The 22,461-nt window shown below is 35.6% G+C and overlaps 1 protein-coding gene across 4 annotated transcripts in view; it reads left to right on the top strand.

The window, feature by feature from the left end:
- Positions 1 to 22,461, top strand: part of GRID2 (glutamate ionotropic receptor delta type subunit 2) — a 1,554,413-nt gene that overhangs the window by 123,741 nt on the left and 1,408,211 nt on the right. The window lies entirely within an intron of this gene.

The raw sequence follows: 22,461 nt of genomic DNA, 5'->3' as shown, positions 1-22,461 counted from the left end.
AAAAGATATTGAACTGGAAAATTTATTTCCCTTTGGATAATTCTGCTGTGACTACAAACCCACTCTTGTCAATTATTTGCTATAGCTTTGCTAGATAGCATGTAATACCAAACCAAAATATAAACTTTATTGGACTGATCCATTTATGTATTTATTGTATTTTTCTGGTAATTATTATCATAAACATATAAATGGTAAATTTTAACAACTAATATAGTGCTATGATGCATATAGCAACTATTTTTAAATGTATAGAATCAAATCATTTGATTACAATGTTGTAATTATCCTATCTAAGCTCCAGCCCAGTACAGGAGCCTATCACTGAAGACCATTTATTAGCATATTTTAAATATCACAAAAGGAAGAGCACCTGCTTAGAAGACAAATCATATTTTTGTTGGTTACAAGGTTTGCTTTCATATTTTATTTGTTTTCTCCTAATTTCAATCCCTAGTCTGTCCTTCACACAATTCATCAATACAAAAATTAATTACTAATTTCAAAGGATAACTTTTCAAATAGATGAAGCCATCATGGACATCATTCTCACTGAGTTTTTTGTTGTTTTTGTTTGCTTTGTTCTTTTTTTTTTTTTTTTTTTTAAGGCAGAGTGTTGCTCCATAGCCCAGGCTGGAGTGCAGTGGCATGATCTCGGCTCACTACAACATCCACCTTCTGGGTTCAAGTGATTCTCATGCCTCAGCTTCCAGACTAGCTAAGATTACAGGCACATGCCACCAGGGTCAGCTAATTTTTGTATTTTTAGTAGAGACAGTGTTTTGCTGTGCTGTCCAGGCTGATCTCAAACTCCTGGCCTCAAGTGATCTGCCTGCCTCGGCTTCCAAAAGTGCTGGGATTACAGGCATGAGGCAAGGTACCTGGCCCTCACACTGAATTACTTTTTTTTTTTAACGCAAATTCTATATCAGTTACCACATGACTAAGAAGGTAAATGAGAAGAGGTCTTCTGTTTTTTTCAGTTCCATCATTTACTCTTACATATGGCTAGTTTCCATATGCTGTACCTTTTACACGATCAGCTCTGAGAGCAATATCTTTTATTTATTTTATTCATATTTATTAATCATTGTTATTTAAATTATGTATTTGTTGAGTGCCTCATATGTGCTAAGATTTGTACAAAGTGTTTTATATTTATTAATTAATAAATTCCTGCTGAGTTCATTCTGTATATCTGGTACTTGAATTCAGTACAGTGGAAGAATGGATGTATATAGGAATTAAACCTTATGCAATTATGGGAGGACCTTGGGAAATAAAGATGGAAAAAGGGGAAAGTTAGAGAAAAGATCACCAGTCAGTCTTCTCAAAGCACTGTCACCTTTGGCTTGAGAATGTGGAGAACCCAGACACATTTGGTTGCTGAAGTGGGAATGTAAATGAAAGTCTGTAGACTCCTGTGTCCTCCCAAGCCTAAACCAGGAGGAAGCTGAAACTATGAATAGACCAATAACAAGGTCAGAAGTCGAGGCAGCAATTAAGAGCCTACCACACAAAAAAAGCCCAGGTCCACATGGGTTCATAGCCGAATTCTACCAGACACACAAAGAGGAGCTGGTACCATTCCTTCTAAAACTATTCCAAATAATCCAAAAAGAGGGAATCCTTCGCAAATCATTTTATGAGACCAACATCATCCTGATACCAAAACCCGGCAGAGACCCAACGAGAAAAGAAAACTTCCAGCCAATATCCACGATGAACATAGATGCAAAAATCTTCAATAAAATATTGGCAAGCCGATTGAAACAGCAAATCAAAAAACTTATTCATCATGATCAAGTAGGATTCATCCCAGGGATGCAAGGCTGGTTCAACATACACAAGTCTATAAACGTAATTCACCACATAAACAGAACCAAAAACAAAAACCACATGATTATCTCAATTGATGCAGAGAAGGCATTTGACAAAATTCAACAGCCCTTCATGCTAAAAACCCTCAATAAACTCGGTATCGATGGAACGTATCTCAAAGTAATAAAAGCTATTTATGACAAACCAACAGCCAATATCATACTGAATGGGCAAAAACTGGAAGCATTCCCTTTGAAATCCGGCACTAGACAAGGATGCCCTCTCTCACCACTCCTATTCAATATAGTACTGGAAGTTCTAGCCACAGCAATCAGGCAAGAAAAAGAAATAAAGGGTATTCAAATAGGAAAGGTGGAAGCCAAATTGTCTCTATTTGCAGACGACATGATAGTATACCTAGAAGACCCCATCACCTCAGCCCAAAAACTCCTGAAACTGATAAGCAACTTCAGCAAAGTCTCAGGATATAAAATCAATGTGCAAAAATCACAAGCATTCGTCTACACCAATCACAGACTTAAAGAAAGCCAAATCAAGAACGAACTGCCATTCACAATTACTACAAAAAGAATAAAATACCTTGGAATACAACTCACAAGGAACGTAAGATACCTCTTCAAGGTGAACTACAAACCACTGCTCAACGAAATAAGAGAGGACACAAACAGATGGAGAAACATTCCATGTTCATGGTTAGGAAGAATTAATATCGTGAAAATGGCTATACTACCCAAAGTAATTTACAGAATCAATGCTATCCCCATCAAGCTACCATTGATTTTCTTCACAGAACTGGAAAAAACCATCATGAACTTCATATGGAACCAAAAGAGAGCCCGCATAGCCAAATCAATTCTAAGCAAAAAGAACACAGCGGGGGGCATCACACTACCGGATTTCAAACTATACTACAAGGCTACAGTAATCAAAACCGCATGGTACTGGTACCAAAACAGAGATATAGACCAATGGAACAAAACAGAGGCACCGGAGGCAACACAACATATCTACAACTATACAATCTTCGATAAACCTGACAAAAACAAGCAATGGGGAAAGGATTCCCTATTTAACAAATGGTTTTGGGAAAACTGGCTAGCCATGTGCAGAAAGCAGAAACTGGACCCCTTCCTGACATCTTACACTAAAATTAACTCCAGATGGATTGAAGACTTAAACATAAGACCTGGCACCATAAAAACCCTAGAAGGAAATCTAGGCAAAACTATCCAGGACATAGGAGTAGGCAAGGACTTCATGAACAAAACACCAAAAGCATTGGCAACAAAAGCCAAAATAGACAAATGGGACCTAATGAAACTCCACAGCTTCTGCATGGCAAAAGAAACAGTCACTAGAGTGAATCAGCAACCAACAGAATGGGAAAAAATTTTTGCAGTTTTCCCATCTGACAAAGGGCTGATATCCAGAATTTACAAAGAACTCAAACAGATTTACAGGAAAAAAACAAACAAGCCCATTCAAAAGTGGGCAAAGGATATGAACAGACACTTTACGAAAGAAGACATATATGAGGCCAACAATCATATGAAAAAATGCTCATCGTCACTGGTCATCAGAGAGATGCAAATCAAAACCACATTGAGATACCATTTCACGCCAGTTAGAATGGCGATCATTAAAAAATCTGGAGACAACAGATGCTGGAGAGGATGTGGAGAAAAAGGAACACTTTTACACTGTTGGTGGGAGTGTAAATTAGTTCAACCATTGTGGAAGACAGTGTGGCGATTCCTCAAGGCCTTAGAAATAGAAATTCCATTTGACCCAGCAATCCCATTACTGGGTATATATCCAAAGGACAATAAATCATTCTACTATAAGGACACATGCACACGAATGTTCATTGCAGCACTATTTACAATAGCAAAGACCTGGAATCAATCCAAATGCCCATTGATGATAGACTGGATTGGGAAAATGTGGCACATATACACCATGGAATACTATGCAGCAATCAGAAATGATGAGTTTGTGTCGTTTGTAGGGACATGGATGAATCTGGAGAACATCATTCTCAGCAAACTGACACAAGAACAGAAAATGAAACACCGCATATTCTCACTCATAGGCGGGTGATGAAAAATGAGAACACATGGACACAGAGAGGGGAGTACTAAACACTGGTGTCTATTGGGGTGAAAGGGGAGGGCCAGTGGGAGGGGGAGGTGGGGAGGGATAGCCTGGGGAGAAATGCCAAATGTGGGTGAAGGGGTTAAAAAAAAAAAAAAAAGAAAGTCTGTAGAAAAGTCAGTTAAAAGCTTTTTGCCCCTATAAGATCTATTCTCTGTTGGCCCACTGCTAAGAGTCTGGTAGTGGGTTCAAGGCTGCTGTTATTCAAATAGGAATAATAGTTGAGACTAAGAATTAGACACAGAGCAGAAGAGAGTAAGAACAAGCTAGAGTTTGCGAGGTGCTCTGTTTCAGTCACTCTTTATGTCTGATGCCAAAGTAGATTTAGAGAGTAATGACGGCTGTTTCACTTTTCCTATTCCAAATCTTGCATAAGTTCTTCTTTTGTTCAACTCTAATTCAGAACTATATAGAGAAAAGGATACTGGGCAATGTAGTTAATAGCTCAACTATTAGAGAGCCAATATATCAAATCTGCAAGGGATGCTTTAGATTCAGTGGTGAAAAGACAGAAGTCGTCCTTGGCTTCCTGACGTTACATTCTAGTGGTAGGGTCAGAAAATAATAAATATTTTATTTAATGTAAAGGAGTGGAAGTGCTGGAAAGATAATTCAGCAGAGAAAGGAATGGAGAATGATGCATTGGAACAGCATGAGTGGAGGATGGGGTAAGGATTCCCTTTTTAAGTAAGGTGGATCAGAAACCCATCTAAGGAAATGCAAATGAGCCTTAGAGACCTTAGTGATGTAATGTGAATCTTTCAACTAGCTAAGACAGATAGATCAGTACTGGCAGAGAGGGTAGCCAGCATGTGGGAAAAACCTTGGCGATTTTTGGAAGAGCGAGGGAGTGTGTCTAAAGCTAAATGAGTGAAATGTAGAGTTTTAGGAGCAGATTTAGAGACCTTTTCAGAGATTAGTTCAAAGAGAACATTATAGGTGTGAAATGACTTTGGATAGTGTATGATAGGAGTCTACTGGAGAGTTTTAAGCTGAGACACGTTTGAATTTACATTTTATTTTATTTTTGTGGGAGACTATAGTTTTATTATTACTAGATTAGTCTTCCCAATCATTCTGGAATCAGAGTTTTTATGAACAACTTCGTGGGTAGGGGGAAGCCAGTGAGCCAGTAGGGTTAACTGTTTAGGAAGGAGATGAAATCATAGGAAATTGAAGCCGTACCTCTTGCATTAAATCTGTTCCCGGGTGGGGGCCACAAGATCAGATAAGCCAGTTAATCCCTCTTGGTGGTGACACTGATCCATCATGTGCAAACTCTGCAAAATACCTGAAGCACTGGTCTTAGGAGCAGTTTAGGAAGGGTCAGAATCTTGTAGTCTCCAACTGCGTGACTACTAATCCATAATTTCTAATCTTGTGTCTAATTTGTTAGTCCTACAAAGGCAGCCTAGTCCCCAGAAAAGAAAGAAGTTTGTTTTGGGAAAGGGCTGTTACCATCTTTGTTTTAAACCATAAACTAAGTTCTCCTCTAAAGTTAGTTCAGCCTACTCCCAAGAATGAACAAGGACAGCTTGGAGGTTAGAAGCAAGATACAGTCTGTTAGGTTAGATCTCTTTCACTGTCTCAGTCGTAATTTTGCAAAGGCAGTTTCAATCCCTTCCTTTGGGTTTTAAAACAACTCAATCTTATGGTGTAGGCTATGAAGATGAGAAAAATCCTGTATCTTTGTAGAGAGTAGGTTTTAGTGAACCAACACCAGAAAAAAATGGAGTCTAAGTGAAGAATGATGATAGCTCAAACTGGGAATTTAGTTGATATGGTAGAAAGAAATGGTTATATCCTGAATCTGCCATGTAGGTAAAGCTATGTAATAAGACTAATTGATACGCCACTGTTTAAAAAGCAAATGGAGTTAAGGATCATCCTAACATTTTTTAGAAAATAAGTGAATTTTGGTAGTATTTGCAGAGATTAGTAAGAATGAAACGTGAGTTTAGGAGATAAATTATTCTCTCTTAGAAGTTAAAGTAGGGATTTCATGTTGATTAGGCATTTACAAAGAAAGAAATTGAGGTGAAGAGGAGAGATGGATCTTAAGGTGTACATTTTGTCATTATTCAAGTCCACAGTGTGTTTAGGGACATGATAATGGACAATCAGTGTGGAATATGGTGCAGAGTTTAAAAAGTGAAGAGATGCTATAGTCTTGTGGTGAAGATTGTATAGAGTTTAAAAAGAGAAGGGTTGTTATAGTCTTATGGCATATGCTGACCTGGAGGGAGTAACACTTCTTATGAATAACTTTATTTATATCCTATTACAAAATATTTGAGCTAATGTTCAATGATACTTTTGGCACTCCAGAATAAAATGCAAACATAGGGTAGTTGGGTGCAAGAGAGAACCAGAGTAGTTAAATTATGAAGCCAAAATAAGTTATCACAGGTGTATTAAATAGAAATTATGATAAAGATGAATTGCAGATTTTTTTTTCTCAGAGTCCAGAACAAGGGGAGCAACACAATTAATTATGTTAGAAAATTTATAATATTCATAAATTAAAAAAATAAAAAAGAGAAATGGAAAAGGAAGAATTACTCTTGAAATATTTGGGAAGGCTCTGGGCTTCTATATACTTGAAGTAGTGTTAAATCAATTTCATTTGAATTGCCCAAGATGATATTACATAGTACGGCAGGTGGTATTTGGAATTCTTGTGACATTATGTTACTGAAATGGAATTCAATAAAAACAGTCCTACAGGGACCCAAGCAGTTTTATACAAGTTTATAATTCTCTAGTAGTCTGTCTTGATCCAAGATAAACTTATTTCAAGCAATCTTGCACAAAATTCTCTCAACCAGGAGTTTGATAATTATTGCAGAGGAAAGAGTAATTCTTTCTTCCAAGGAGCTGTCCTTCTTTCTCTTCCTGTTTATCTGCATTAAACATATGAGACCATGTGTTATATTTTTCTATCTTCCTTGGGATGTTAAATGTAGAACTGAACAATATTCCAAATTCCCTGTGATCCTAGCTGATCCGGCAGGATGACCAACTCTTAGAATAAAATAAATTGGATTTTTATGTTAAGTTCCAAACTTTTGGAAATGAGAAATATTTTTATAGTTAATAAATGCTCATGATGATGGCTGGAGTGATAAACTGGAAATGATACTTTATGAACAATGACACAAAAGCAACAAATATGTAGTAGTTAGGAATAACTATAAAACATCTTTAAAAGAACTAAAATTTAAAAATTCCTGTGTAATGAATATGAGAAAGAAAAATCTCAACATCAATACGTGAGTCAATATAACAATATTATTTTCTCACTATTTCTAGGGTAATAATAGGCTTTTGAACTGAAAATAAATACAAGAACAAACTTCTAGTTTCTTCTGACATTTTAATAAAAATCGTCTATTTACAGCAACAGTCCTAACAACAAAAAATACTAATTTTTATACTCCTGTAATTAAACAACAATTCAAAAGTTTCTTGTACAGACAGGAGCTAATAATCATTATTGTTTTCTAGGATAAAATAATTTAATGAATGGAAATAAAGACATAATTCCCATGACTATCTAAATGATATTTCAAATGTTAAAATTGTCTTATGTTGTTATTAAACATTTTTAAGGCAGTTAAGTTTTTAATTGTGCTGAATTCAGCAGAATCTTTGAGTTTATTATAGTAATCTTAAGATACATTTTCTTGGCTACCATGCAAAAAAATTATGTCAAATTGTTTAAGTACAATTTTCTGTGGAAAGAGAAGTAAAGAAGATGATTTTTTTTCAACATGAGTATCATTATTAAGTAGACGACAGCAAATTTAACCAAGAAAATCCATCTTTGAAGTGTTCTAAAGGGTGGTTGGTTTAGTTATGGCAATTAATCACTGCATTATTTATAAACAGCTCATACTACATTAATCAGGGATAACTTCTGCTTAATTAACAAACTGCCAAAAAATGTCAAACACAAGCACAAAAACACAATGGAATAAAAACAAGAAAACAAGAGATAACGAGAGACTGATCATGACAAAATGAAATTTTAACTTGCATCAAAATACTTTATTTGCTTGAACTTTTAGACTTTCGCTGGATATTTCATGAAATATTGATTTCTTCCCAAAGTTGAAAAGGGTACTTTTAAAGACACATAAATAAGATAATTCACATTATATGGTGTTTCACTTCTCACCACATGTTCTCTAGTATGTTTGTGTAGCGTATGCTGTCTAGGCAACCACCTGCTTTTCCCACATGGATTGGGCAGGCATTACTGAAGTGCCCAAATAGACTGAAGTTAGATTGCCTAAATTCTGGCATCATTATTTCCCAGCTGTGTGATTTAAGATACAGTAATCAACTTATCTGTACCTTCCTTTCATAATTTACAAAAGAGATGAAAAATGCCAACTAACTTACAAGGTAGTTATATAAATTAATACATGTAAAACATTGAACAATCTATAACTACCAAATATATATTAGGCATTATTAGTACTGTATATTTTTAATCAGGAATGTTATCTTCGACCTTCTCAAGCTTTCTACAGTTCTCTCTTCCTTAGCTTCTGACAGGTAACCTAATTCCACCTGCTTTCTTTCTCTTTAACATGTCACTCGAACACCTGAGCAACCGCTGTATACATAGTGCAATGCAATGAGTACTTTATGATTCAAACTCACAGTTCAGGCTTCCCATGAAACTTGTACTTCATACATCTCTCACAAGTAGTTTCCTCAGATATTTGATCGGTTTCATATGTCCAAAATTAATGTCACATTTGATGAAACTATAGTATTAAGACCTTGGATCATTCTCTGACCACCAACACTGAAATACTTAGAATAACACAAATACCTAGGACTTATACGAGTACAAAGTGTATGATAACATGATATAAAAATAACTTTTATGTGATGAGCTAAAGGAGGAAAATGATAATCAGGGTAGACAAAGTATATGCTCAGCTTAAGGATTGATAAAACAATGTGACCTGGTTGGGAATAACTGATAATTGTAGATGTCTTCTCAATCTAGTGTGTCCATTTTAAATGACAGCAGCAATCAGTGTTAATGACAAAATGTGGAATTACAAACATACTGATGAAACCTTCAGATACACAGAAACGATAGCTTCATGTAAATCCAGGAAGTACTGCTTAAGTAAGGTTCTGTAGATACTCAAGTATATGGAGAGCAACAATATGAAATGCTTCCTCTTTGGAAATGCAATCACAAAGAACAAGAACAAATATCTTTCATTTGATTTGTTGAAAAGCTGTTTATTACACATTATGTGAAATGATCACATACATTTTTTTCACCTTTTCTTTCCACTGATGTAAGCCTCTGTTCATGGACCTGAAGGGACCTCCTCCCTCTTCTATCACTATATAAATCCTAGACATGAAAAAAAGGTTAAAGTTACCTCCTAGAAGAAAGCTTCCTAGATTATCTGACATGAAAATTATATTTAGTAAATGAGCCATTCAAGGGCTCATGTGTTTTATAATGTAGAAGTCTGAGCATAACTACATGTGTTAGTGTCAGAACAGAGGTTTTTGACCAATTATATCAGAATCACTGAGTTGATGTCATTTCCCTTCAATCTCACTTACTAGGAACTCAGATCATATTGAATTATTAAATAGAAGACTTGAATTCAGCCTTTCATGTATTTGTCCTATTTTTGGCTTAATGTTTTACTAACTTCTTGAACTCTGATCTGGCTCAAAATATCACAAGGATGCTCCAAATAGTACATACATTTTCATTCTTGTATTAATTAATCTTATATTCTCTAATATTGGGTTCGGCTTTAGTGCCTTTCAATTCTGGGACCTTATTAGTATTTAGACATTCTTGATCTATTATATTCCCTGAAACGTATTACAAATATATTTTGATGAATGAATAAAGAAATGAAGGGGTTGGGAGAAACAGCCCCATGAAAATGAAAAAGACAGCATATAAACCCAGGTTTGTTGAATTGTGGACTAAATTATAACCCATATTATTGATAAAAAAAAAACTGTTTTCTTGTTGTTAAATGCTCTATTTTCAGTCCATCTCAGATGTCATATATAAAAATAAACTAGAGAAAGCTAGTACAATGAATGGTCCCCAAACCTTCTAATTTGCCTTATTATAATTGTTGATGGAAAATTCAATTTTTAAAAAAATGTAAATAAAGAGACCATGATAAGGAGATGACTTTTTGAATAGGGAGCAAATAGAACATTTCATCAAAACAACAACAAAAAAGGTAACAAATAGAGTGAATAGACCAAGTTATCTTGGTTTCACTTGATTGTTAAGTTTAATTAAATGAATATAATAAGCCCAGCACAGTAAAGTTTTAAACTAAATAATTAAGTTTTACAGATTTTCTTATCTTAATGAATTCAAAGTTCTTGCTGTGTTTTCTAGCATAATTGAAAAGTAGAAAATATTTTAAAGACTTACCAAAAATCAAGCTATTGCTAGGGAAACAATCTACTCTGCGTTTCTTTGGAGATTAGAATTATTTTGTTTTCAATATTTGATTAATGCTAATAAAAAGAATAGTTTTGAAAAACATTTTGATTGGCATTTTATTTTCTAAGCTTCTAAACAATTTACTGGAGGCATTGTAAGAATTTCATCTTTAATTCGTATTCTTTTGTTTTCTCTTTTCTCTCTTAACTTCTGACATTTCTTTCCTTTGGTAGTCCTGTTACAGTTTCTAAATTTTCAGTAAGAAAAGTAAGAGGGAATAGCAGTATAACAGGTTTATTTCTTTGTGAACAATTGTCATATTCCCATATATTCTTTCCCCATGATATTAAGAAAATATAACATTTATCATAATATTCTTTTTATTGAACATTTTGCTTTGGATTTTAAGTTATAACTATTATGTTATTTGCTCATAACAACATGTTAATAAACAAATTTACATCTTATTTACCATATTTTGGAGATGAAACACATGGATGTCAGAGACATTTTGTGAAGCTAAGACTTACATTTCCTGGCTTTTAATGTTTATTTTACTATGCCACTTCCATGATCCTTAAACTAGTATTTTTAATTTTAATTATTATTTTTATGCATACACAGTAAGTGTATACTTTTTTGAAAACATCATGAATTTATTTGTATACATGTTCCACAAACATTTTTTAAAATTATACTTTAAGTTCTGGGATACATGTGTAGAATGTGCAGATTTGTTATATATGTATACACGTGCCATGGTGGTTTGCTGTACCCATCAACCCATCATCTACATTAGGTATTTCTCCTAATGCTGTGCCTCTCCTAGCCATCTACCCCGCAACAGGCCCTGGTGTGTAATGTTCTCCTCCCTGTGACTATGTGTTCTCATTGTTCAACTCCCACTTATAAATGAGAACATGCAGTGTTTGGTTTTCTGTTCTTGTGTTAGTTTGCTGAGAATGAACATCTATACATTTATGGGGTACATGAGATATTTTGATGCAAGCATACAATGCATAATAAGCACATCAGGGTAAATTTGGCTTCCATCATTTCAACAAATACCAAATATCCCAGCCTCTAGTAACTATTTTTCTGTTCTCTGTCTTTGTAAGTTTAATTGTTTTAAGCTTTAGATCTCACACGAGTGAGAACATGTGAACTTTGTCTTTCTGTGCCTGGCTTATTTCACTTAACATAATGTCCTTCCATTCCATTCATGTTTTTGCAAATACAAGAACTCAATTCCCTTTTATTCCTGAATAGTACCCCATTATGTACATGTACCACATTTTCTTTGTCCATTCATCTGTTGATGAACGGCTTAGGTTCCTTCCAAATCTTGGCTATTGTGAATAGTGTTGCAATAAACATGAGAGTGCAGATACCACTTTTATATACTAATTTCCTTTCTTTTGGAAAAGAATCCAGCAGTGAGATTGCTGAATCATGTGTATTTTTAATTTTATGAGGAACCTCTATATTTTTCTCTATAGTGGCTGTACTAATGTAATTTAATTCCTACCGGCAGTGCACAAGTGTTCTCTGTTCTCTGTACCCTCACCAGCATTCATTATTCTGTGTATTTTGGATATAAGTCATTTTAACTGGAGTGAGATGATAGCTCACTGTAGTTTTGATTTGAATTTTCCTGATGATCAATGATACTGAGTACCTTTTCATGTACCTCTTTGCCATTAGTATATCTTCTTTTGAGAAATGTCTATTCAGATGTTTTGCCTAGTTTTTAAAATCAGATTATTAGATTTTTTTCCCTATAGAGTTGTTTTAACCCTTTATATTCTGGTTATTAATCCCCTGTCAGATGGATAGTTTGCAAATATTTTCTCCCATTGTGTGGTTGTCTCTTCACTTTCTTAATTGTATCCTGTTCTGTGCAGATGCTTTTTAACTTGATGTGAGCAAATTTGTTCATTCTTGCTTTGGTTGTCTGTGCTTGTGAGGTGTTTTTCAAGAAATTTTTGAATAAACCAATGTCCTAGAAAGTTTCCCCATTGTTTTTTGGTGGTAATTTCAGAGTTTGAGGTCTTAGATCTCATCCTTCAATCCATTTTGATTTTATTTTTGTATATGGTGAGAGATAGGGGTAGTTCCATTTTTTCTGCATATGGATATCTAGTTTTCCCAGCACCATTTATTGAGGAGACTTTCTTTTCCCCAAAGTTTATTTCTGGCATCTTTGTCAAAAATGACTTCACTGTAGATGTATGTATCTGTTTTGGTTCTTGGCTCCCTATTCTGTTCCTTTGGTCTATATATCTGTTTTTATGCCAGTACCATGCTGTTCCAGTTACAATAGCTCTGTAGTATTGCTTAAAGTCAAGTGATAAGACTTTTTAAGTTTTTCTCTTTTTGCGTAGGATACCCAAAGCTATCCTAAGCCAAAGCTGTGTTTTGTGATTGTGTGTTATCCACAGCCAAAGCTGTGCTTTGTGATTTTGTATAAGTTTCAGGATTGTTTTTTCTATTTCTCTGAAGAATGTCATTGTTTATTGATAGGGATTGCATTGAAAATAGATGGAGAAACATTCCATGTTCATGGTTAGGAAGAATTAATATCATGAAAATGGCTATACTGCCCAAAGTAATTTACAGAATCAACGCTATCCCCATCAAGCTACCATTGACTTTCTTCACAGAACTGGAAAAAACCACCATGAACTTCATATGGAACCAAAAGAGAGCCTGCATAGCCAAGTCAATTCTAAGCAAAAAGAACACAGCGGGAGGCATCACACTACCGGATTTCAAACTATACTACAAGGCTACAGTAATCAAAACCGCATGGTACTGGTACCAAAACAGAGATATAGACCAATGGAACAAAACAGAGGCACCGGACGCAACACAACATATCTACAACTATACAATCTTTGATAAACCTGACAAAAACAAGCAAGGGGAAAAGGATTCCCTGTTTAACAAATGGTGTTGGGAAAACTGGCTAGCCATGTGCAGAAAGCAGAAACTGGACCCCTTCCTGACACCTTACACTAAAATTAACTCCAGATGGATTAAAGACTTAAACATAAGACCTGGCACCATAAAAACGCTAGAAGGAAATCTAGGCAAAACTATCCAGGACATAGGAATAGGCAAGGACTTCATGAACAAAACACCAAAAGCATTGGCAACAAAAGCCAAAATAGACAAATGGGACCTAATCAAACTCCACAGCTTCTGCACGGCAAAAGAAACAGTCACTAGAGTGGATTGGCAACCAACAGAATGGGAAAAAATTTTTGCAGTTTACCCATCTGACAAAGGGCTGATATCCAGAATTTACAAAGAACTCAAACGGATTTACAGGAAAAAAACAAACAAGCCCATTCAAAAGTGGGCAAAGGATATGAACAGACATTTTACGAAAGAAGACATATATGAGGCCAACAATCATATGAAAAAATGCTCATCGTCACTGGTCATCAGAGAGATGCAAATCAAAACCACATTGAGATACCATCTCACGCCAGTTAGAATGGCGATCATTAAAAAATCTGGAGACAACAGATGCTGGAGAGGATGTGGAGAAAAAGGAACACTTTTACACTGTTGGTGGGAGTGTAAATTAGTTCAACCATTGCGGAAGACAGGGTGGCGATTCCTCAAGGCCTTAGAAATAGAAATTCCATTTGACCCAGCAATCCCATTACTGGGTATATATCCAAAAGACTATAAACCGTTCTACTATAAGGACACATGTACACGAATGTTCATTGCAGCACTGTTTACAATAGCAAAGACATGGAATCAACCAAAATGCCCATTGATAATAGACTGGATTGGAAAAATGTGGCACATATACACCATGGAATATTATGCAGCAATCAGAAATGATGAGTTTGTGTCGTTTGTAGGGACATGGATGAATCTGGAGAACGTCATCCTCAGCAAACTGACACAAGAACAGAAAATGAAACACCACATATTCTCACTCATAGGTGGGTGATGAAAAATGAGAACACATGGACACAGAAAGGGGAGTACTAAACACTGGTGTCTATTGGGGGGAAAAGGGGAGGGCCAGTGGGAGGGGGAGGTGGGGAGGGATAGCCTGGGGAGAAATGCCAAATGTGGGTGAAGGGGAGAAGGAAAGAAAAGCACACTGCCATGTGTGTTCCTACGCAACTGTCTTACATGCTCTGCTCCTGTACCCCAAAACCTAAAATCCAATAAAAATTAAAAAAAAAAGAAAAAAAAGAAAATATAGATTAGTTTGGGTAGTATGGACTTTTAAACAATTCAAGAACATTGACTATTTCCATTTTTTGTGTCTTCTTCAATTTCTTGCATCAGTGTTTTTTAGTTTTCCTTGTACAGATCTTTCACTTCATTGGTCAAGTTTTTTTCCCAGTTATTTTATTTTATTTGTAGCTATTGTAAATGTGATTACTTTTTTGATTTCTTTTTCAGATTGTTTGCTGTTGGCATATACATATGCTACTGAGTTTTGTATGTTAACTCTTTTATCCTACAACTTTACTGATTTTGTTCATCAGTGCTAATAGTTTTCTTGTGGACTCATTAGGTTTTTCCAAATATGAGCTGATATAATCTGCAAACAATAATATAACCTCTTTCTTAGAATTTGGATGGCGCTTTATATTTTTCCCTTGTCTGATTACTCTAGTGAACACTTCCAGCACAATGTTGATTAACAGTGGTGAAAATGGGCCTCCTTTTTGTCATATTCCAGATCTCAAAGAAAAGCCTTTAGGTTTTTCTCATTAAATATTATACTAGCTGTGGGTCTGTCATATATGGCTGTTATTGTATTACAGTATATTTTATCTATCCCCAGTTTTTTGTGGGCTTTTGTCATGAAGGGATGTTAAATTTTGTCGAACACTTTTTAGGTATCTATTTAAATGATCATATTGATTTTGCACTTTGTTCTCTTTATATGATGTATCACATTGATTTGCATATGTTGAATCATTCTTGCATCTTTGGGATAAATCCATTTTGTCATGATAAATTATTTTTTAATATATTGTTGAATTTACTAATATTTTATTGAAAATTTTTGCATCAGTGTTCAACAGGGATATCAGGTTTTATTGATTGATGGATTGATTTTTTTTTTTTTTTGGCATTAGCGCAATATCCTTCAAACATGAAGAAGAAAGGCTTTCCAGAAAAAATATTTCCATCTCTGTGTTATCTTGAATTTTATTTAGCTTCCTCAAAACAGCCAGTTTGAATTCTCTGTTTACCCTGAATTGGTTTTTGATGCCGTATTTAGTTCATTTGATGAGGTCATGTTTTACTGGATACTATTGATACTCATGGATAGTCACTGATTTCTGGGCATTGAAGCATTAGGTATTTATTGTAGTGTTCATAGTTAATGCTTGTTGTACCATTCTTCTTGAAAAATCTTTCCAAATATTCAAATGGAATTGCATGTTATTATCTAAGTCTTTGGACACTGTGTTTGCACTGGGGAAACCCCAAGCCCCGTAATGCGGTGACTCTTGCAGACTTGTAGAGATACCACTTTGGGGGTCTTGGGTGAAATCCAGGAGAACTGGCTGGTTTACGAGGAAGAGACACTTGTTCTCTTCTCTTACTTTCCCCCCAACAAGTGGAGTCTCTCTTTTTGTGCTGATCTGTTTGGAGCTGGGGGAGAATTTATACAAGTACGTTTGTAGCCACCACCACTATGGCTGTTCTGGGTCATACCTAAAGCCAACACAGCACTGGGTATCTCCTAAGGCCCATGGTGACCACTGCCTGGTTATCACTGATATTAATTTAAGACCCGAGGGTTCCTTAGTTAGCAGGTGTGAATCTATCCAGGCTGGTGTCCCTTCCTTCGGGTAGTAAGTGTTATCTAGCTCAGGGTGGGTCCTGAAATGCTGTTTTGGGGCCAGGGCCTGAGTCACAAACCTTAGGAATCTACTTGATGCTCTGTTCTACTGCATCTGAACTGACACCCAACCTGAAAGACATTGCTCTTCCCACTCTTTCCTCTCCTTTCTTCAAGCAAAAGTCTCTCTTCATGGCCACTAATACCCCAGGCCTGTGGGGTACTACTTGGATACTGAGGCTGTTCACTGAAGGCCCAGTGCTCTTTAGTCACCTTGTGGTAAGCACTGCCAGGCCTGAGTCTCTCTCTTCACTGAAGTGGACTCCCCTGTGGCACAGTGCAAGTCCAGAAATGCCATTCAGTAGCTACGGCCTGGAATCAGGAACTTCATGAGCCTGCTTGGTGCTCTATACAACTGTGGCTGAGCTGCTACTCAAGCTTCAAGATAAAGTCCCCTTTACTTTTCCTTCTTCTTTCCTCAGACATAAGAAGTCTCTCCCCAAAGCCATGGCAGCTAGGAATGTGCTGGGTCACACCTGAAGTCAGCAGGGTACCAGGTCTTCCACAAGGCCTGCAATGAATATTGCCTTCTTCTGATGTTTATTTAGGGCCCAAGGGCTCTAGTGATGAATCCTTCTATAAATGAATCCTTCCCTTAAGAGTAGCAAGTTGCCTTTTTGTTCAGGGTGTGTCTGGAAGTATCATCCAGGATCTGAGATGGGGGCCTCAGATGGGGGCCTCTGGACTCTGCTTGGTGCCATATTCAAATGTGGCTGAGCTGATATCCAAGTTGCAAGACAAAGCTCTGTTTCCTCTCCCCTATCCTCTCCTCAAGTAGAAGGAAAGAGACTTATAGAGCTACAAACTATACTACATGGTGGGGGTGGGATGGGGCGGTGACACAAGCACTCCCTCAGCCACCCGAGTTGGTATCTCACTATGTCCTGTGTACCTCAAGTCCACTGGCTCTGAGCCCAGCACAGCACCAGGATGTGCCCAGGAATTGCAGTCCTTGTGGCCTAGACTGCCTTTCAGGTTATGTAGGTTGCCAGAGTGCTTTAGCCTGCAATGGCGAGACTTGCCAGAACTTAGGTTCCAACAGCTAGGACGGACGATTCCCCTCTGGCTAGGTCTCATCTAAGTGTTTCTCTGTAGATGCCAGCTGAATTTTGCCCTGTGTTGCTTTCTCCTGGAACAAACAGACCCACTGAGTTCCAGTGCAAAATCCCACAGTCACTGAAAGCAAACAGATTCTCTCTCCACCAGCTGCTGGGGAGTTGGGGAGGTGTGGCGTTAGCGATTCAAGCCTGTTTTTCCATCCACTTCAGTGCCTCTGTTATTGATATAATGTTAAAACCAGGTAATGTGATTGATCACCTGACTTTTGCTTCTTATGGAGGTGTTTTCTTAGGTGGATAATTGTTCCATTTGGTGTTCCTGTGGGGAGGATGCATACTGAAGGTTTCTATTCAGCCATCTTGCTCTACCTACCACTCCGACAATAGTATTTTAATTTATCAAATCAGTAGTTTGTCACCTTCCTTAAAAGATAGCATACACATATTTAATGAAAATTAAAAAGAGCAAGCAATAACAAAACTAAGAATAAATAAAAACGTAGAACATAGAATGAGACCAATAATGAATATCATATACTTTACACAGTTGGATCATGGATTTAACTTTCCATTTCCTATAAACCCACTTCAAAATTGTTACACAATTTATGGTGTCCATAAATTTAAAACAAGCACTTATTCCTTGAGACAATACATTGTTCTCAGTTTTCTTCACTAATAATATTAGAGTAGAAATTTTCCAAGTGGAGCGGCTATTCCAGACACTGTGACATAATAAAATTATTCTCAGCAACATCCTTTCAGAAGATTCCACAGTGCATTTAATGGACTTTTTTGTGTATGTGTGTAGTCTCTGTTGGCAACACAGCAAAAGACAGTCTAGCCATAGCAATTTTATAAGTTTGTAGAGTGCAATAGAGGCACTTCCTGACTGACTGGATCAAGGAGTACAGGTACATTTGGGATTTGAAGTAGCTTTTTTATTTCTCAAGCAATGTTCTGTTAAATGACAGTGGGGGGGGGGGCGGGGAGCTGGGGAGGGATAGCCTGGGGAGAAATGCCAAATGTGGGTGAAGGGGAGGAAGGCAGCAGAACACACTGCCATGTGTGTATCTATGCAACTATCTTGCATGTTCTGCACATGTACCCCAAAACCTAAAATGCAATAAAAACAAAAATAAAAAAAAAAATAAAAAACAAACAAACAAACAAAAATCGCATTAAACATAACCTAACAATGCATTCGATATTATGCTATTTGTCTTGTGCCTACGGTAAATTCTAACATCAGTTAAAATCAGACCACAGGACTTAAATGATAATCCAAATGAGGCTGATAAGTGTCATATATTTAGGTCAAAGATGGAATGCCTAGTAAGGGCAACAGCTTAATTTGAAGAAAATAGAATACAGATAAAATAAATTTATATTATTTAATTTTCACATGTATCAATTTTGTTGGTTTAAATAACTTTAATATATTTGAAAAAGGAATAGCAAATTAAATAGTTTTCTAATAATACAAATTTTTCCAAAAGGGAAATTAATATAATAAATAGATAGGCATAATTTGATAGGTCTCTCTGAAGTCAACTGTATTTCCTACTGGATATGTGAGAAAATACTTATGTGAAATTTTGCACCCTTAAATCCCTATAATGCTGTAAAAAACTTGAGTATTTGAAAGTAGAAAATTACTTGATGTCATTGATCACAAGGAAATGGAATTCAGCAATTCAAATGTTAGCATTCTTTCTTTTAAACTGTAATGGCTAAGGAGAGTAAGAAAATTCACATTTACATCCAAGATTATTATGTCTTTATGAAAGCAGTGTATCTTCTGTGTTTTATTTATGCAGAATTACGTACCTCTTTGTTTTTAATATTTACTGAGCCCTATTCACTGCTCTCATCTGCAGTTTTCCTTGAGATTTCTTTCTGTTCCTGGGCTACTAAGCCACCTTTGTGTTTTCATTAGTGGCAGGGTTAAGAAGATCCTTGGGACGTTTTACAAACGTCATTATAAGGTATGCAAATCATTTCAACCTAAGTGTAGCTTTGTGATCAAAGGAGTTATGACTGAAGCCTGTAATATGTAACTGTTCAAAACATAAAGGGACAAACTTAACTGAAAGCAATATCCACGGAGCTGATGGAGATGTAGAGAAGATAGACGTGCCATTTACAGTGGAAGAATGTGCTACAAGTGTCATGAGTGTGCACCTGTCTAGAGCAGAGTAGGTATTAGTTCCCTTCTTCATTTATGTCATACCCTACTTGATAAATTAGACCCTGTCTGGAATATAATAAACTGCAAGTGAGACTATGTGAATCACAACATATGAAGAATTATTGAAGGTGCTAGCATGTTGAGCCTAGAGAAGAAAAGCTTTTCATTGTTTTCCACGAGAATTTGCAGAGGTTTCTTATAAAATGTGCTGTAAGTTTTCCATGTCATTGCAAAGAAGAGTGCTAGGATCCATGGATGGAGGTGTAGTGAGGGAGAGTAACTCATTACTCATTATGAGGAAAAACTCTCTGTGGTTGATATTGGAATTGGCTGCCTCAAGAAGTGATTTGTTCTCAATCACTGGAAGTATCTACACATAGGATATATTTGTCAGGAATATTGCATAGAGAGATTTTATCAGAGTCGCTTGATACACTAGGTTCTTTTTATCCTTGCATTTCCTTTGGACTTTATGATAGATTTTGTTGTTGTATCTGAGATTTTCTGGTATGGTTTTAAGAAACTGGAATCATCGTGCCATGTGAGAAGATAATAGCAGGCATATGAAACTTCACAAGGAAGTTTTGCTGACTAATAGTGATTTGGCACTATATTCCATGTCTTCAGAGTGAAAGGAATATTAATATAAGGTGGATCCTGCTTGTTATGAAAGTCTACTACAAAATTATATTAAACTCACAGTTGCTTTTAAATTAATAATTCTTAGATGATAAATAATGACAACGTCTATAGGTAACCATCCTTATATAAAACTCCATCTGTGTGCAGACAACAAACATTTAAGTAAATATGAAAACACTAAATGTTGACCTTACTGAAAACTCAGGGAATCCTAGATTAATGAATTAAAAACTTCTCAAAACACTAAAGATGTGGCAATTAAAAATGTCTTGTAATTTTCCCATTTTCAATATGTAATTGTAATCAAATTGGTATTATAGGGCTAAAGGTTTCAGTACACATTTCTGGGCATCTGATTTTTTTTTTTTATTTATGAAATGCTACTACTATTTAACTATTTTTGGTTTGTTTGCAGTTTTGAATTTGTTTAACTGACATGAGTACCATTTGCTATTTCTAACTGTGAAGTATACAGATAGTCTTGAACAATTGCTATCCACTAGAATATTGCTAATACATTGCATAATAATGGTTATGGAATCTCTCTTAGGTTGCTTTTGTGTGTTTATATATATATATTTATATAGCTATAAATGTGTGTTAAATATTTATTAGACATATTAGACATTTCTGCATATAGTTAATATTAAAGACAAAGGAAAACAACCTCCTAAATGCCTGATCCTTTAATAATTTATTAAGGTATAATTTATGATATAAGAATAATGTATTATTGGGCCAATAAATGGAACTTTTATTTAAAACTATGTGTATAATATTTATCATATGAAACAATAGGTAATGAATGCTTTATGTACTAAATATAGTAGTATAAAATGCATTGTTTGATTTAGCTATAGATTTGGCTATAATAACTTTTAAACAACTCAATCAAATGTATAAATTATTAAAAAGTGAATAAATTTTTAGGACATATTCTACTTGATTTAAAAGTTAAGTGTTTATAATTGACTAAGATGTTTGTATTTAAATCATGTGAATCTCATACTTATTAAAGAGAAATTTTACTTTAAATGCTAAAATTTTTTAAATTCAATATGAACAAAAATATTGGTGCACCGAGCCTTTATAACTTGGACTATTACTAGCATTTCACTGACAAATAATTTTTAGAAAAGATTCATTTTTATTTCTCTAGGAATGGTTATTTTTATTTTTTTATTTTGAGACAGAGTCTTACTCTGTAGACCAGGCTGTAGTGCAGTAGTGCAATCTCAGCTCACTGCAACCTCCTCCTCCCAACTTCAAGGGATTCTCATGCCTTGGCCTCCCAAGAAGCTGGGATTACAGACATGCGTCAACTCACCCAGCTAATTTTTGTAGACAATTTTTCGCCATGTTGCCCAGGCTGGTCTCAAACTCCTGGCCGCAAGTGATCTGCCACTCTTGGCCTTCCAAAGTACTGGGATTACAGGCATGAGCCACCAGGACCGGCTGAATGTGTGAAGTACCATTACTCAATATTTGGGTGGTTCTGGAATCGACGCCTTTATATTGCTGATATTTGATTATTCATATTGCCTTTTCTGTTTAACCTCAAAGGTTTCACTAACAAAATCAATATATAAAAGGTATTACTCAGACATGAAAACACATTTAATACCTCCTCCTTTTTGCATATTACGTCTACATGGCAACTTGTGGATATTGAGGCTCCAATAAATTGGATTGCTTGGCTTAAGGTAAACCACCACTTTAGAATTAATACCTAAAGAAAACAAAATTACTTAGATGTTTTATTGCTTATTAAAATAATTTATACCTCAGTATTAGTTTCAGAGCCCTACAGTTTTTCTATGTACTCTTTTTACTAGCATTTTTTTTTGAACCAAGATAACATGTTTTTTTAAAGTTCATTTTTCTGATTTTATTCATTGGACTTTAACTGAGCTTAGTGTGCCACAATAAATAATTTCCAAGAGTATTTAAGACTGTTAAGTATTTCCTCTGACTATTTATAACTTTTCATTGTTAGTATTGTAGTTATTTTCTATGCATATATGCCCAAAGTATTACATAAAATATTGGCATTTTTGGCATTATACTGTAATGTATGCCAATAATGTATGCCAATAAATTTCATGCAGGAAAAAACATTTTTTTCCTTTTAAAATTAGTGTACAATTTATACAACTGCAGGTTTGTGTGTCTAAACACTAGGCCACTGTGTCATGAAAAACTTACACTTAGT

This window comes from Callithrix jacchus, chromosome 3 (genome assembly GCF_049354715.1).
Source record: "Callithrix jacchus isolate 240 chromosome 3, calJac240_pri, whole genome shotgun sequence".
In the NCBI taxonomy this organism is placed as follows: Eukaryota; Metazoa; Chordata; class Mammalia; order Primates; family Cebidae; genus Callithrix; species Callithrix jacchus.
This window is presented reverse-complemented; position numbering and strand designations above follow the sequence as displayed.